This window comes from Penaeus monodon, chromosome 3 (genome assembly GCF_015228065.2).
Source record: "Penaeus monodon isolate SGIC_2016 chromosome 3, NSTDA_Pmon_1, whole genome shotgun sequence".
In the NCBI taxonomy this organism is placed as follows: domain Eukaryota; kingdom Metazoa; phylum Arthropoda; class Malacostraca; order Decapoda; family Penaeidae; genus Penaeus; species Penaeus monodon.
In genome coordinates, this window is record NC_051388.1 from 7,314,394 (window position 1) to 7,326,419 (window position 12,026).

A 12,026-nucleotide genomic window follows, 5' to 3' on the forward strand; every position below is an offset into this window, starting at 1 on the left:
TGATATATATATATTATATATATGTTGTGTGTGTGTGTGTGTGTGTGTGTGTGTGGTGTGTGTGTTTGTTGTGGTTTGGTTGTGTGTGTGTGACTGTGTTATATATGGTTTGTATTATTTTAGTAAAATTATATATATAGATATAGATATATTTTAGTGTGTGTGTGTGTGTAGGCGATAACTCTTATCAGGCTGCTGAGTTTTTAGATACGAGGAATGTAGCTTAGATAAAGGCAGAGGCTAGTGAAAGAGGAAATTATGTGGTTGTTCGCTGAAATGTGGTAAGAATATGTAAATGTAGTGTTAGGAATGAGTCATATTATTATGTTCAGTTTCATATGTGACATTCTAACTGCAGCGTGAATTAGGGTAGGAGTACAAGGTGGTGGCACTGAACACTGAAAGAGTCGTGATATGAGTTTAGAAAAAAAGATAAATGAATAGATACAAATAAATATAATATTATTATATCAACAGAGTATTTTCACCCAGGCTTTGTCGTGATGACAGAGGAACAACTCGACTGCTAACTTTTTACTTGACACACACACACACACAACACACCACACACACACACACACACCACACACACCACACACCAACAGACGTAAAGGAAGAGTCAGAGAGTGAATAATGAATGAAGAGCAGATATTTCGAATAGTTTATTCATAAATGATTTTCTTGAGATTATGCGAGTTTGGAAGGAGATAATAGTTATGATAATGTCATTAAATTCTTATTTATAAAAAAAAAACTTATCCGGTGTCAAAAAGGTATGTAGGTTAAAGCAGTAAATAATAAAAAAAGAGAAAATGGAAAATTGTGCTGATCTGAAGTAAGATTCCTCTGTCTAATCCTATTCTCCTTCTATACCTTGAAAGAGAAAAAAGAGTGAGAGATTAGAAGATGGAAGGACAATGGGAGGGCCAAGGAGCAGGAACTACAGAAGGAAGTTACCTAAGAAGGTGCAAGGAAGTTCAGAGATCCTTCATTATGAGGTCACGAACTTCTTCGCAAGGGCATCTTTCGAAGGACTTTGGTTTCGACCGGTGGATGCCCTTCCCTTCAATCTCGGACCCTTGGGCAGGACAGAACCTTATAGTTCACAGTAGTTACCACGCACCACGGCGGCCGCTTGAGGAAGTTCAAGAAAAAAAAGAAAAAAAAAGTCACGCGAAGTTCCGCGAAGAATGCTTTAGAAAAATCCAAGAAACTTCCACATGGACATTGAGAGGAAAATTTCAAGAACCTCTCCCAAATATACTTGAAACTTTCCTGAAATTCGTGTTATATGGAATTCAGTTATATGGTAAAAAAGAGGAAGTTAAACAGTTATGGCTCTCGTAAAAGGAGAATCAGTAACAGAATACATCAAAACGATTCTGAATTCACGCAGCGAAGGTCGAGCAAGAAAATTATAGAGACATGAAAATGAAATCGAAGACATGAAGGACACTGCGGCTTTGCCGACTTGTAAAGACTTCTTGGGATATATATACATATATCCATATGTGTATGTGTGTAAGTGAATATATATAAATATGTATTATATAATAGATATAATAAATACATAATATCTATATTATAGATAGAAAATTATAAAATAAATATGAACAAATAGATTGCTATATATTGTATAATATTATATATATAATATATATATTATTAGTATATATATAATATATATATATATATCATATATATATTATAATATATAGATATATATATTCATATTATAATAGCAGAACACACACACACACACATACATATATATGTGTGTGTGTACATATACATATAAACATATATAACAGGCGTGCTGACCGAAGGGCATTCGAGCAATGCCTGGTAGGCCGCTGGCTGGAGGGCCGAGTAGAAAAAATAAAATATGTAAGTAAAAACAGATGAAAAAGGGTAAATTGAAGGAACATACGATGCACGAAGACTAATATGAATGTGGAAAGTGCATTACCTGAGCAGTGAAGAGGGCATATTAATAGATGATGTGCCGAATGCTCAGGCTTGTTTTAGATATGCATACATATATAGTGTAAACATACATAAGTATATATATGTATACTTATATATATATAGACACATGTATGTAGCGTATATATACACCTCTCCCTCTCTCTATATTTATGTGTGTGTGTATGAACATATGTTTATATATATTTATATACATACACACGTATAAGAGCGAGAGAGGTGTACGTATTTGCATAAAAAGTAAGAGAGAGCAATAGAAAGAAGGGATTTCCATGACCACCGAAGTCCGTATGGAAAAGGCACTTCACTGTGTTTTCCTCTAGATTTCATATACACATTTCCAGCGAGACTTCTACTGCTACGGAACGAAGGGCAAACGGGAGAAAATCCACGTAGACGAGTGACCTTCTCAAAGCACAGGCAAGAGCAAAACGTTGCATATAAAAGGCGGTTCTGTTTGCGGTCGACACATTCCTCGCCCCCCGCTGGTGGTAAAAGGGACGGCCGATGGGACGGAGATAGGGGGCGCTGCCCAGTTTTTCCCCAATCGCCTGGAAAAGTCATCTTTATGTCTTTTTTTTTTAATCCAAAGCTTTATGTAGCCATGGCGTTTATTGTGAGGGGGGGGAATCGAAGGGGTTTTTTTTTTTGTGAATTGAGGGAAAGTTGAAAAAGACATTTGAAGACGAATTAAAAAATTACTTATCTAATTACTTTCCCCAATGCGCCGTAAATCAGTTGTAAGTAAATTTCACTTTGTGATAGAGATATATTTCAAAACTGATATTTTTTCGTCATTCTGTAAGTGTTTTTGGCTTTGTTTTTCAGATAAAATTTCTTACGGGTTTGGCCTTAGCTGCTGTGGTGCGGGGGATCACCCCTTTGGGCGGACAGGGCTTTTTTTCGGGGGGAATTCCTCCCCCCGGGCAAGGGCACTTCCCCCCTGTCGGCAGGTTTAGCCCAACGCGTTCAGCTTCCCACCGGGGAGTACAGGTTTCAGACCTCCGCCGTCCACCCCCCGGGACCGGGGCCCCTGTGCGATTTTGGGTGCATCACCCGGTTTCCCCGGGGCCCCCCGGTGAGTCCCCGGGCCTTCTAGTGTGGCAGCTTTTTTCAAAATGTAATATTCAAGGATGAAAAAGTAATCTGAGAATAAATCTTTGTCATAACGAGTAGATTGTTCCCACTTGCTGAATAAATTTCTTTACCAGAATTTCATCTCAAATAAATGTAATAGACTAATGCCCCAAAATATTTTCACTTAAATTTTCCAGGTCACCAAAGGCCGAAGTGGTTTTGGGTGCCCCAGCCGTTTTTCGGGCGCCCCCGGGAGGTCGGGCCCCTGTCTTGCTTTCGCACCCCCTTCACATCTTGAAATAATGTAAATATATGCAGTAACCCCGGGCCCCTTATAAAAAATTTTTTTTGGGAGTAATCTTTGCTTTCATTTTGATTAAATCTTTCCGCTGTGAATCGAAAAAGGAAACCTCCCCTAACACAAACATTCTTTGCCCACTAAAAAAATGTTTTTTCGGCCAACTTGGGGGACCAAAGGCTGGGCGACAGTGAGTACACTTTCCGTGGGCGCCATGAGGCAGCAAGATTTTACACTTGGGAGGGGCGCCAACCAGCTGCGGCAACCTTGGCTGGGCTGGCAGGGTACAGCAGGGGGACCCCCCAAGGGGACAGTTCGTCAAAAGGCGATTAAAAAGGAATATTTTAAAGCTCACCCTCTCTTTTGTGTTGCGCGATTCCCACCTTGGGGTCGAGGTTCGAGTCCACAAAGGTATAATATACAAATTTGCTAAATACATCTTTTATGTCCTTTTTTTAGATAAACCCCTACCATGGATTGGACCTCAGGGTTCCAAGAATCACGGCTTCGCCGGGGCTTCAGGGCTAAAATTCGTGGGTCTCAAGGGTCTCACACCGGGGGTAAGTACCCCCTGGTTTATTCAACCCACCAGAGCGTAATTTTTTTCAAAAAACTCTTCTAACTCGTACCAATTGATCACCAGGAATCACGCCCAAAAACCCAGACAACCGAGAGGGGAACGGGGGACTTTTCTGGGGGTTTTTTCCAAAAAAGTCTACGACGAGGCAAAAAGGGGCCACACATCGCCTCCCACCACGACAAGGCCATCCATCTTTGAGCCAAAGTCGGAGCCACGGATAAAAACACAATAACATACAAAACGCTGAGATGACATAAATCAATGTTGTAGTGTATGTATTTTATATAGATATATGTTTAAGCCAAAATACAAACTTATTCATAAACACTGTAAAACCCTAGCTATTGTGTTTTTGCCATTTTCCAATTACGAGTTTTGGAAGAAAACCAAACAAAAGTAAGTATTCTAAAGGGATTGGATATTTTATCTTTTGAAAAAAAAGTTTTCCAAACAAAATTTTTACTGACATTTTTCTCTCCTTTTTTAGTCCCAAATTTTCCCAAGGAAAAGGCATTGTACGAATGTGACATAAAAAATCTGCATGCATTCAGTTTTGCATTTCGTAGCGTAGGCAGGTCACGATACACCATACCCCACCCATTTTCACCCATACACCCCCTAACGGAAGCCGCCTTGCCGCGGGGGGGGGGGCTTGAATCCCAATGATCGGGTTTGACCAGACCAGAGGGCACCCATACTGGGGGGTCACCAGTAGGGATGAGAAAAAAATGGCTTCCCGGGTACACCAAGGCCTAGAAGGGGATGGGGCCCCCCCCCCCTGGGTCTTTTCCCTTTTGGGACCAGGGGGAATCCCCCATTTGTCCCCCCCTAACGGAAGCCCCCCTTCCCCGGGTGGGGGGGCTTGAGGTCCCAATGATCTGGTGGCCAGACCAGGGGGCTACCCATACTGGAGGGGTCACCAGTGGGGGATAGACAAAAATGGTTTTCCGGTGCCCCAAAGGCTATGAGAGGGGATGGGTACCCACCCCTGGTTTCATTCCTCTTGGACTGGGGAGAACTCCCCCACGTTTTTTACCAGGAGACAGGAGCCCCTGGAGGTTAGCTTGTGACGCGCGCCCTGCAGCAGCAACAAAAACCTTTTTGGTCCTTTTTTCTGGTTAGAGGTGGCTTGATCAAGGCCCGGTAAAAGCCCAAGGGGCGGTCAAATATGGCTAGGGTCAAGAGGCACTATTCAGTCGGTGGATAGGCCCCGCGACTGCCATCAGTAGTGTAGGGGGCTGCGATTTTTTTCCTCATTACCCTGGGCTTTTGGGGAGATTTTAAACCCAATATAGCTTCCCTCGTTGGACTATGGTGGGTGGGGGGGTAGGAAATGAAAAATTTCAAATTTTTGTTGAGTACTAAAATTTACAAAGATCTAGCTCTCTCCCTGACGACCTGCGCAATCCCAGATATTCCAGGAATTAAGAGCATGTGTACGAATGTGATCATAGAACTCTGCATGCATTCAGTTTTGTATTTGCGTATGCGTAGGCATTGGGTCACGCTTCACATACACCCACAATTCCCCCATACACCCCTAACGGAAGCCCCCCTTGCCCGGTGGGGGGCAATCCAAAATCGGGGTGAGCCAGAAGGGGTACCCATATGGAGGGGTCCCAGTGAGGGTGAGACAAAATGGCTTTGGTACACCAAGGGCCTTGAGGGGGGGGATGGTGCACCCACCCCGGGTTCATCCCATCTTGGACCAGGGAAAACTTCCCAGTGTGTTTGCCGTGCGCGGCACCCCGTTTTTCCCAGTAGACAGGAGTCCTGGGGTTGAGGATGCTGCACGCTGTGCCCGCGGTAAAAAACACACCTCTTTGGTCCTCTATTCTGGTTAATGGATGGCTGATCAAAGCCCGGTCAGTTCCATATGCTATCAGTACTGCAAAGTGGCGGGATATATTTCCAATTTCCCCCTTTTGGGGTGTGGGGAGTTTTTGAGCCCCAACTATATTCCCCTCTTTGGAACTCCAGGTGGGGGGGGGGGGGGTGAGGAAATGAAAATTTTTTTGTATGATTATTAAAAATTTTATAAAGATCTAGCTCTCCCCCTGACGACCTACACAATCTCTGGAAAAATCACATGTTTTCCCTCGGGAACCTTTCCGTTCCAAAGCGCAAGAAGGGGAATCGCAGTGGATCCCGGAACCCAAACCCAGGTAAGGAGAAAATCCCCTCAATTTTAAAGGGGAAATTTTTTCCGGGTAATAAGAGAGTATTTCATAAGTAATCCTATAGTGAAGACCTTGATGGTGTATCAACAGGGAATTGATATTTTTGAAGTAATAGGAAAAAGTTGAAGTATTCACCTGACCTCGCATCACCCCAAGCGAAATGAAACTTCCTGGGGCCTCAATTTTTTCATGTCCAAAAAAACCCTAAAATCAGGTAAGGGAATTGTCTTTTCCCCGAGACTGATGAGTATTCTGAGGAAAATGTTAGGGGAAACTAGAGAATTTTAATAAAGGCAGTAAAACGTTTTAAAAAAGAAAGTTGATGGTTTTGGAACAGTCTACGCCAGCTTCTTTCAAACTTTTAATACGTTGTCCTTCCAGAATCATTTAAAGTTGGCTGGTACACCTAAAGGTAAATTATATGCCCCCAACCCTATCAGTGCTTCCCTGCCGGGGTTATGGCATGGAGCCGTTTTTTAAAAAAATGGAAACCAAGAGTATGTGTAAAGGGGTGGTAAAACGGGTCTCAAGGAGATGAAATGTAGGCCCCAAATATGCGTTACCATGCAAAAAAGCCATGAAGCTTCATCAAAGCAGGAAAAGGTACAAATTTGAAAAAAAAAAGTATTGGTGATAAGGGAAAAAAGAGAAAGTAGTTTTCCCGAGGGAAATGAGTGCCCATGTGCGTTTTACGCCAGGTAGTTCCTTGCTTTGTTTAGCCCTCCTCCCTTCCCACCAACCCCCTTGCCTCCAGGCTTTTACACCAACCCTCTGCCACTTCCTTTAAACCTCATCCCCAATCGTGACACTGCCCCCTGGTAAGTTGTTCCACCCGAAGTAAGGAGTAGGAATGAGGGGGTTTTTGAGGAAACTCCTCCCCAAAAAAAAGGTCTTTGAGCCACATTTAAGGCTCCCAAACCTCAACGGTGACGTTCCAGTCCAACACATCCAAGGGGCCTCCTCTGCTAGACAGAATGCCCCCCGAAGCAAAGGTCAGGCCGTTCTTTGCCCAGGAAAGAAATCCTGAGCCTGTCGAAAGGAAACCTGTGGAAATAGGTCCCAAAATAAACAAACCCTTAAAAAAAGGGCTCCCAGAAGCCTAAAAAATTTGGGGCAAACCTTACAACAGGTGCTGCCAAATGTTTGAAAAGTAATTGAAAAATGGATACCCTAATCCAATGGGGAATGTAGGGAAAAATTTATGCAAAATAAAGAACTGCAACATTTGATGCTTGTGTAATCCATTTGTATGCCTACAAAAGATTATATCAGGGAAAATCGTCCAACTTTAGGGGGAACAGCGTAATGGTTACCCCAAAATTTTTTCCCTTCCCGGCCATCCACCCGAACAACACTGCAGGGAAGGCTGTGAAAAAAAAGGCTTACACGACCTTTCACTGTTGCACCATTACCCTTTCCCACATAATCTCACATAAAAGATTTGGAAAAATCTATTGGCGAGTAGATTCTACTCTTGGGAGATTTCAATGGCGGCATCACCTCGGGAAGACACTTTGTGCGCCCCGAGGAAGGGCCCTTGGAGTCCGTTTTTTAAGAGTATATGCGTTTATGAAAATGACACTCCCACACATTTTTCCAAATTTAAAAAATGGGACATTCTCCCCCAAATAAAAACTATCAATAAGGGCCCTTGATTCTTAGTTTTTAACTTCACTTGGAGGTATGGAAGATTTTCATGGAAGCGGACCACTTTCCAATTTTTTGCGGAGGGGAATGGTATTCCCTCAAAAGGAGTGCAGAGATGGCGACTTTAACATAAAAGGACTGGCTTTTTTTTTTGATCAACTGCAGTATTGAAAAGGTCTGTGAATGATTTTCAGTGTGTTCAAATGGTGTTTAACACTTCAAAACCCGAATTTTAAAAATTGCAGCAGAAGCATCCCTTCCCAAAAGTAGCGGGGGATACCATCACCTCGGGATAGGTGGTCTATGCTGCAAAGCAAGAAAAGTGCCCCTAAGGCATTCCTTGATCCCCTTACAAAAAGACCCAAACCAAAACCAGGGCGTGTAAAAGGGGCTTGACAGGTCGGGAAAACAGTAGTTCCTCGATTAAAACTGGGACCCCCTTAGATGGATATGGGACAAGGTGGTAAGATCATTTTGGGGGAAAAGGCACATCCTGTCACAACTGTCGAAGTAGATGGCTAATCATCAAGACAAAAAAAAAAAAGGGTTTCAAAAAGAGCTCAAATTTTTGGCAGAGATCTCCTTGGACCATCTTACATGCTCGATTCTTCCCTTAGGTGAACAGGAAAAGGCCACCCCGTGTCATTTTCTAGGACTGCAGCATAACTTCCATACAAATTTCAAATTGTGCAAGGTATGGATCTCTTTGAGCTCTGCCCTAAGGGGCGCCCAAGGAAGTGACATATCCTACCAAATGATACTCCCCCTTACCAGAGGGGCCCCAGAATTTTTATTGGACTATTCAAAGGATCTATTGAGAGGGAAAAAGCCATCCACATGGAAAGAGGGTATAATCATTCTGTTATAAAAACCTGGGAAAGAATGTTCCACACCCGGGAAATTTCAGACCAATTTTTTCTCACCACCCCTCGCAAGCTGGAGAAAATGGTAAAAATTTTTTTAGGTTGACATGGTGCTAGAAAAGGAAAAAAGGTTGCCCCATTTAAAAACTTTAGAAATTGAGATCGACCACAGAGCATTTTTGAGGATGGAAACTGCTATACAGAATTCCTTTGCACAGCGACGTCAAGATGCAGTCTTCTTTGACTTGAAGGGCTTTGGGAAACATGGGGATATCATGAAGCTGTAGACATTGGTTTTGGAGGAGCATTACCTCCTTATACAAAGCTTTTTTACTAACAGGAATTTAGAGTTAGGGGGGAAACATTTTTCTAAACCCGAAAGATCAGTGGAAGGGGTCCCACAAGGAGTGTCTAAGTTGACCTGCTTGCCTTGTATAAAGACATCGTAAAGGTTGTTTCCAAAGGTGTCTCCTGTAAAACGGGATGGGATAACTTTAAAACTTACGCTCAGGAGGGAAACTTACAGATGTGCAAGGACCTGGACTCAATAAATCAGGTTTTTACCTGGGCAACCTACCATGGGTTTTTTAAATTTTTTCCAGCAAGGGGGCATGGCTAACATTTCCCCCAGACGAGGAAATTCCATCCCCTTCCCCCTATTTTGGGGCAAACCCAAGCAAAATTTTTCCAAGGGTGAAGTACTTTTGGGTCAATTTTTGACTCAAGGCTTACATGGGGGGCCCCCACATCAAAAAAAAAGTGAAGGCTAAAAAACCTTAGTTTTTTTGCAGGTTCTTTCACATTTATTTGGGGGGCAAACCGCACACCGCTTCAACCCTTTACCAAAACCTTATTCGTAGAAGTTTTACTTGGATGTGGGGGGGTTATTCATCTGCAACTCCCATGTTTTTTGGGTTTTTGGGTCGGTACATAAAAAGTCTCAGAAACTGTCTTGGGGGTTTTAGGTCTTTTTCTGGGAGTCCCCCGTATGCTGGGGGGGAGAACCCCCCTCTTTCATTTCACCGGGGCTAAATAAACCCGATTACTACAGGGGAAATACAAAGGATCTCCTCCATCCCCATTGGGGTTTTCAACCCCTGAGGAAGCCGATCCAAAAAAGGTTGGGGAATTTTTAATCTTGGGGAAGATCAAATTTAAACCACAAGGTTTGGTGTTGGAATTCCCCAAAATTTCCCCCCCTTTGACTAATTACCCCGAGGGGGGAAAGGGAACGTTCTAACCACTTTTTTTTTCAACAACAAAGAGCCTTTTTAAGGATTCCTCGGGAAGTAAAAAAGGTTACCTTTTTGAGCGTGAGGGAAATCATTGAAAGAGCAACGTAGCAGAAATTTTAGTCTTGTGAATTAGAAGTTTAAAGCTAACAAAGCCGACCCACCCCTTATCCCCTAAAAAGGGTTGGTAAGTTTGAGATTTTTGGACTAATTTTTTTTTTTTTTTTTTTTTTTTTTAAAGCTGTACATTTGTAAAGAAGCTGGTCACATGTTGCTAATTGCATAAAATTAGAAAGAAAGTAGGAAAAAATCTGTTGCAATGCATGATATGTTCGAAAAAAAAAATTGCAGAAATTGGGAATGAGATTCTGATGTCACTTGTAAAGGTTTTTTATCTTTATAGTTTTCAGGGTTTTTATCTGCTGTAAGGGGATTGACCAGTTCCAGTTAATATCCGCGGGGGTTTTGGGGTTTTTTACAAAGTATTGTGTTGAAAAGTGCTTTACCGTTTTTAGAGAATTTTTAATGGCTAAGCATATGTGTAAGGGGAGTTGGCGGAATATTAGTCCTTCTTTGCAATTGTTTTTTACAGTGAAATTTTTTACACGCCCTGGAAGGCTGTGGCAGGATTCCACCCTTCCAGGCATAATTTTCCCTTTGGGAAGAATTGTGCAAACCTAATATTTTTTTTCAATAATTCCTTGAGTTCTGATCCTAACAAAGGAGATGATGGAGACTCCAGGTTCATTCCCATCATTTGCTGTGACCGGGGGTAAGGCCAATGTGGGTGGGAAACCTCCGCATTTTGATGAGTCATTGTCCCCGAATGATTTGGTGGTCTCAGAACGTGCAGCAAAATGTAAGGGTGAAAAGGATTTGGGGTAATGTGGTGAATTTTAACGTTTGTACCTATAACACGAATAAGAATAAAAGAACCTTAAACCCGGGCCCTGAGTATCGTAACCATCGTGGGCACATCATCAATTAATATGTCCTGTTCCGATCAAGAAAGTGCGTTCCTCATTTTTTCAGTGTATACTTCAATTCCCCCCGGAGTTTTTTCACAGTTTTCATTTTTTATTTTTTTCCCGCTCACCCTTCAAGCCTAACGGCCTACCGGGTATGGGTCCAATCCCCTTGGGCGCGTGCTATTATACTAATTTTTTGGGGTGTATAAGTATGTATGTGATTTATATATACATGTATATATCAAGTTTTATATATAAAATATATATATTATATAATATAATTTATATAATATACTTGTACACAAAACAGCCATAACACACAGGTATATTTTAATGTACATATTATATTAATATGTAGTACACAGCATTACCACATACCCCACACACATAACAGCTAACCGCAGGTCCGTGAACTTCGTCACTTTGCACTTTTTCAAAATTTCACCCAAATTTTTGCTCCCCTTTCGCTGCAGGAATTCAGAGTCGTACACCCCACACCACAAAAATAAAATTATTAAAATAATATAATTATAATATATATAAAATATATATATTAAATATATAATATGTATATATATATAATATATTTTAAAATTTAATATTAATATATATATATATAATATATATATTTACAAAAATTAATAAAATAAATATATTTTATATATTAATATATATATATTAAAATAAATAAAAATTATATAATAATATAATATATATATATATATATATAATATAATTTTTCCCAAAACCCTCTTTCTATATTTATAATATGGTGTGTGTGAGTAGATATAGTATTACGTGCGTTGTACATGGTGTGACGTGTATGCGGAAGTACGGGATGCGGTCGCCCACAACCGTAATTCTTGGAAATGTCTTTTGATAAGAAGGGAGAGAAAAGCAGAAATATGGTTTAAAAACTTTTTTTCCAAACGATATAAAATTAATCAATTTAAATTTTTTTCCCCAGTTTTTTTTTTTGTCTGGTAATTGGAAAATGAAATAAAAACAAAATCCCTGTTCAAAAGTTTAAAAAAATTTAAAATTGGGTTTTCATATATCTATATAAATAACAACTACACCCATGTAGTGCACTCTGTGTTGTGTGGTTTTGTTTATCCAGGACTCTGACTTTGCGTTCGAATGATGGCCCTTTCGGGGGGCAGGCGATGTCGTCCCCTTGATCCCTGCGAGACGT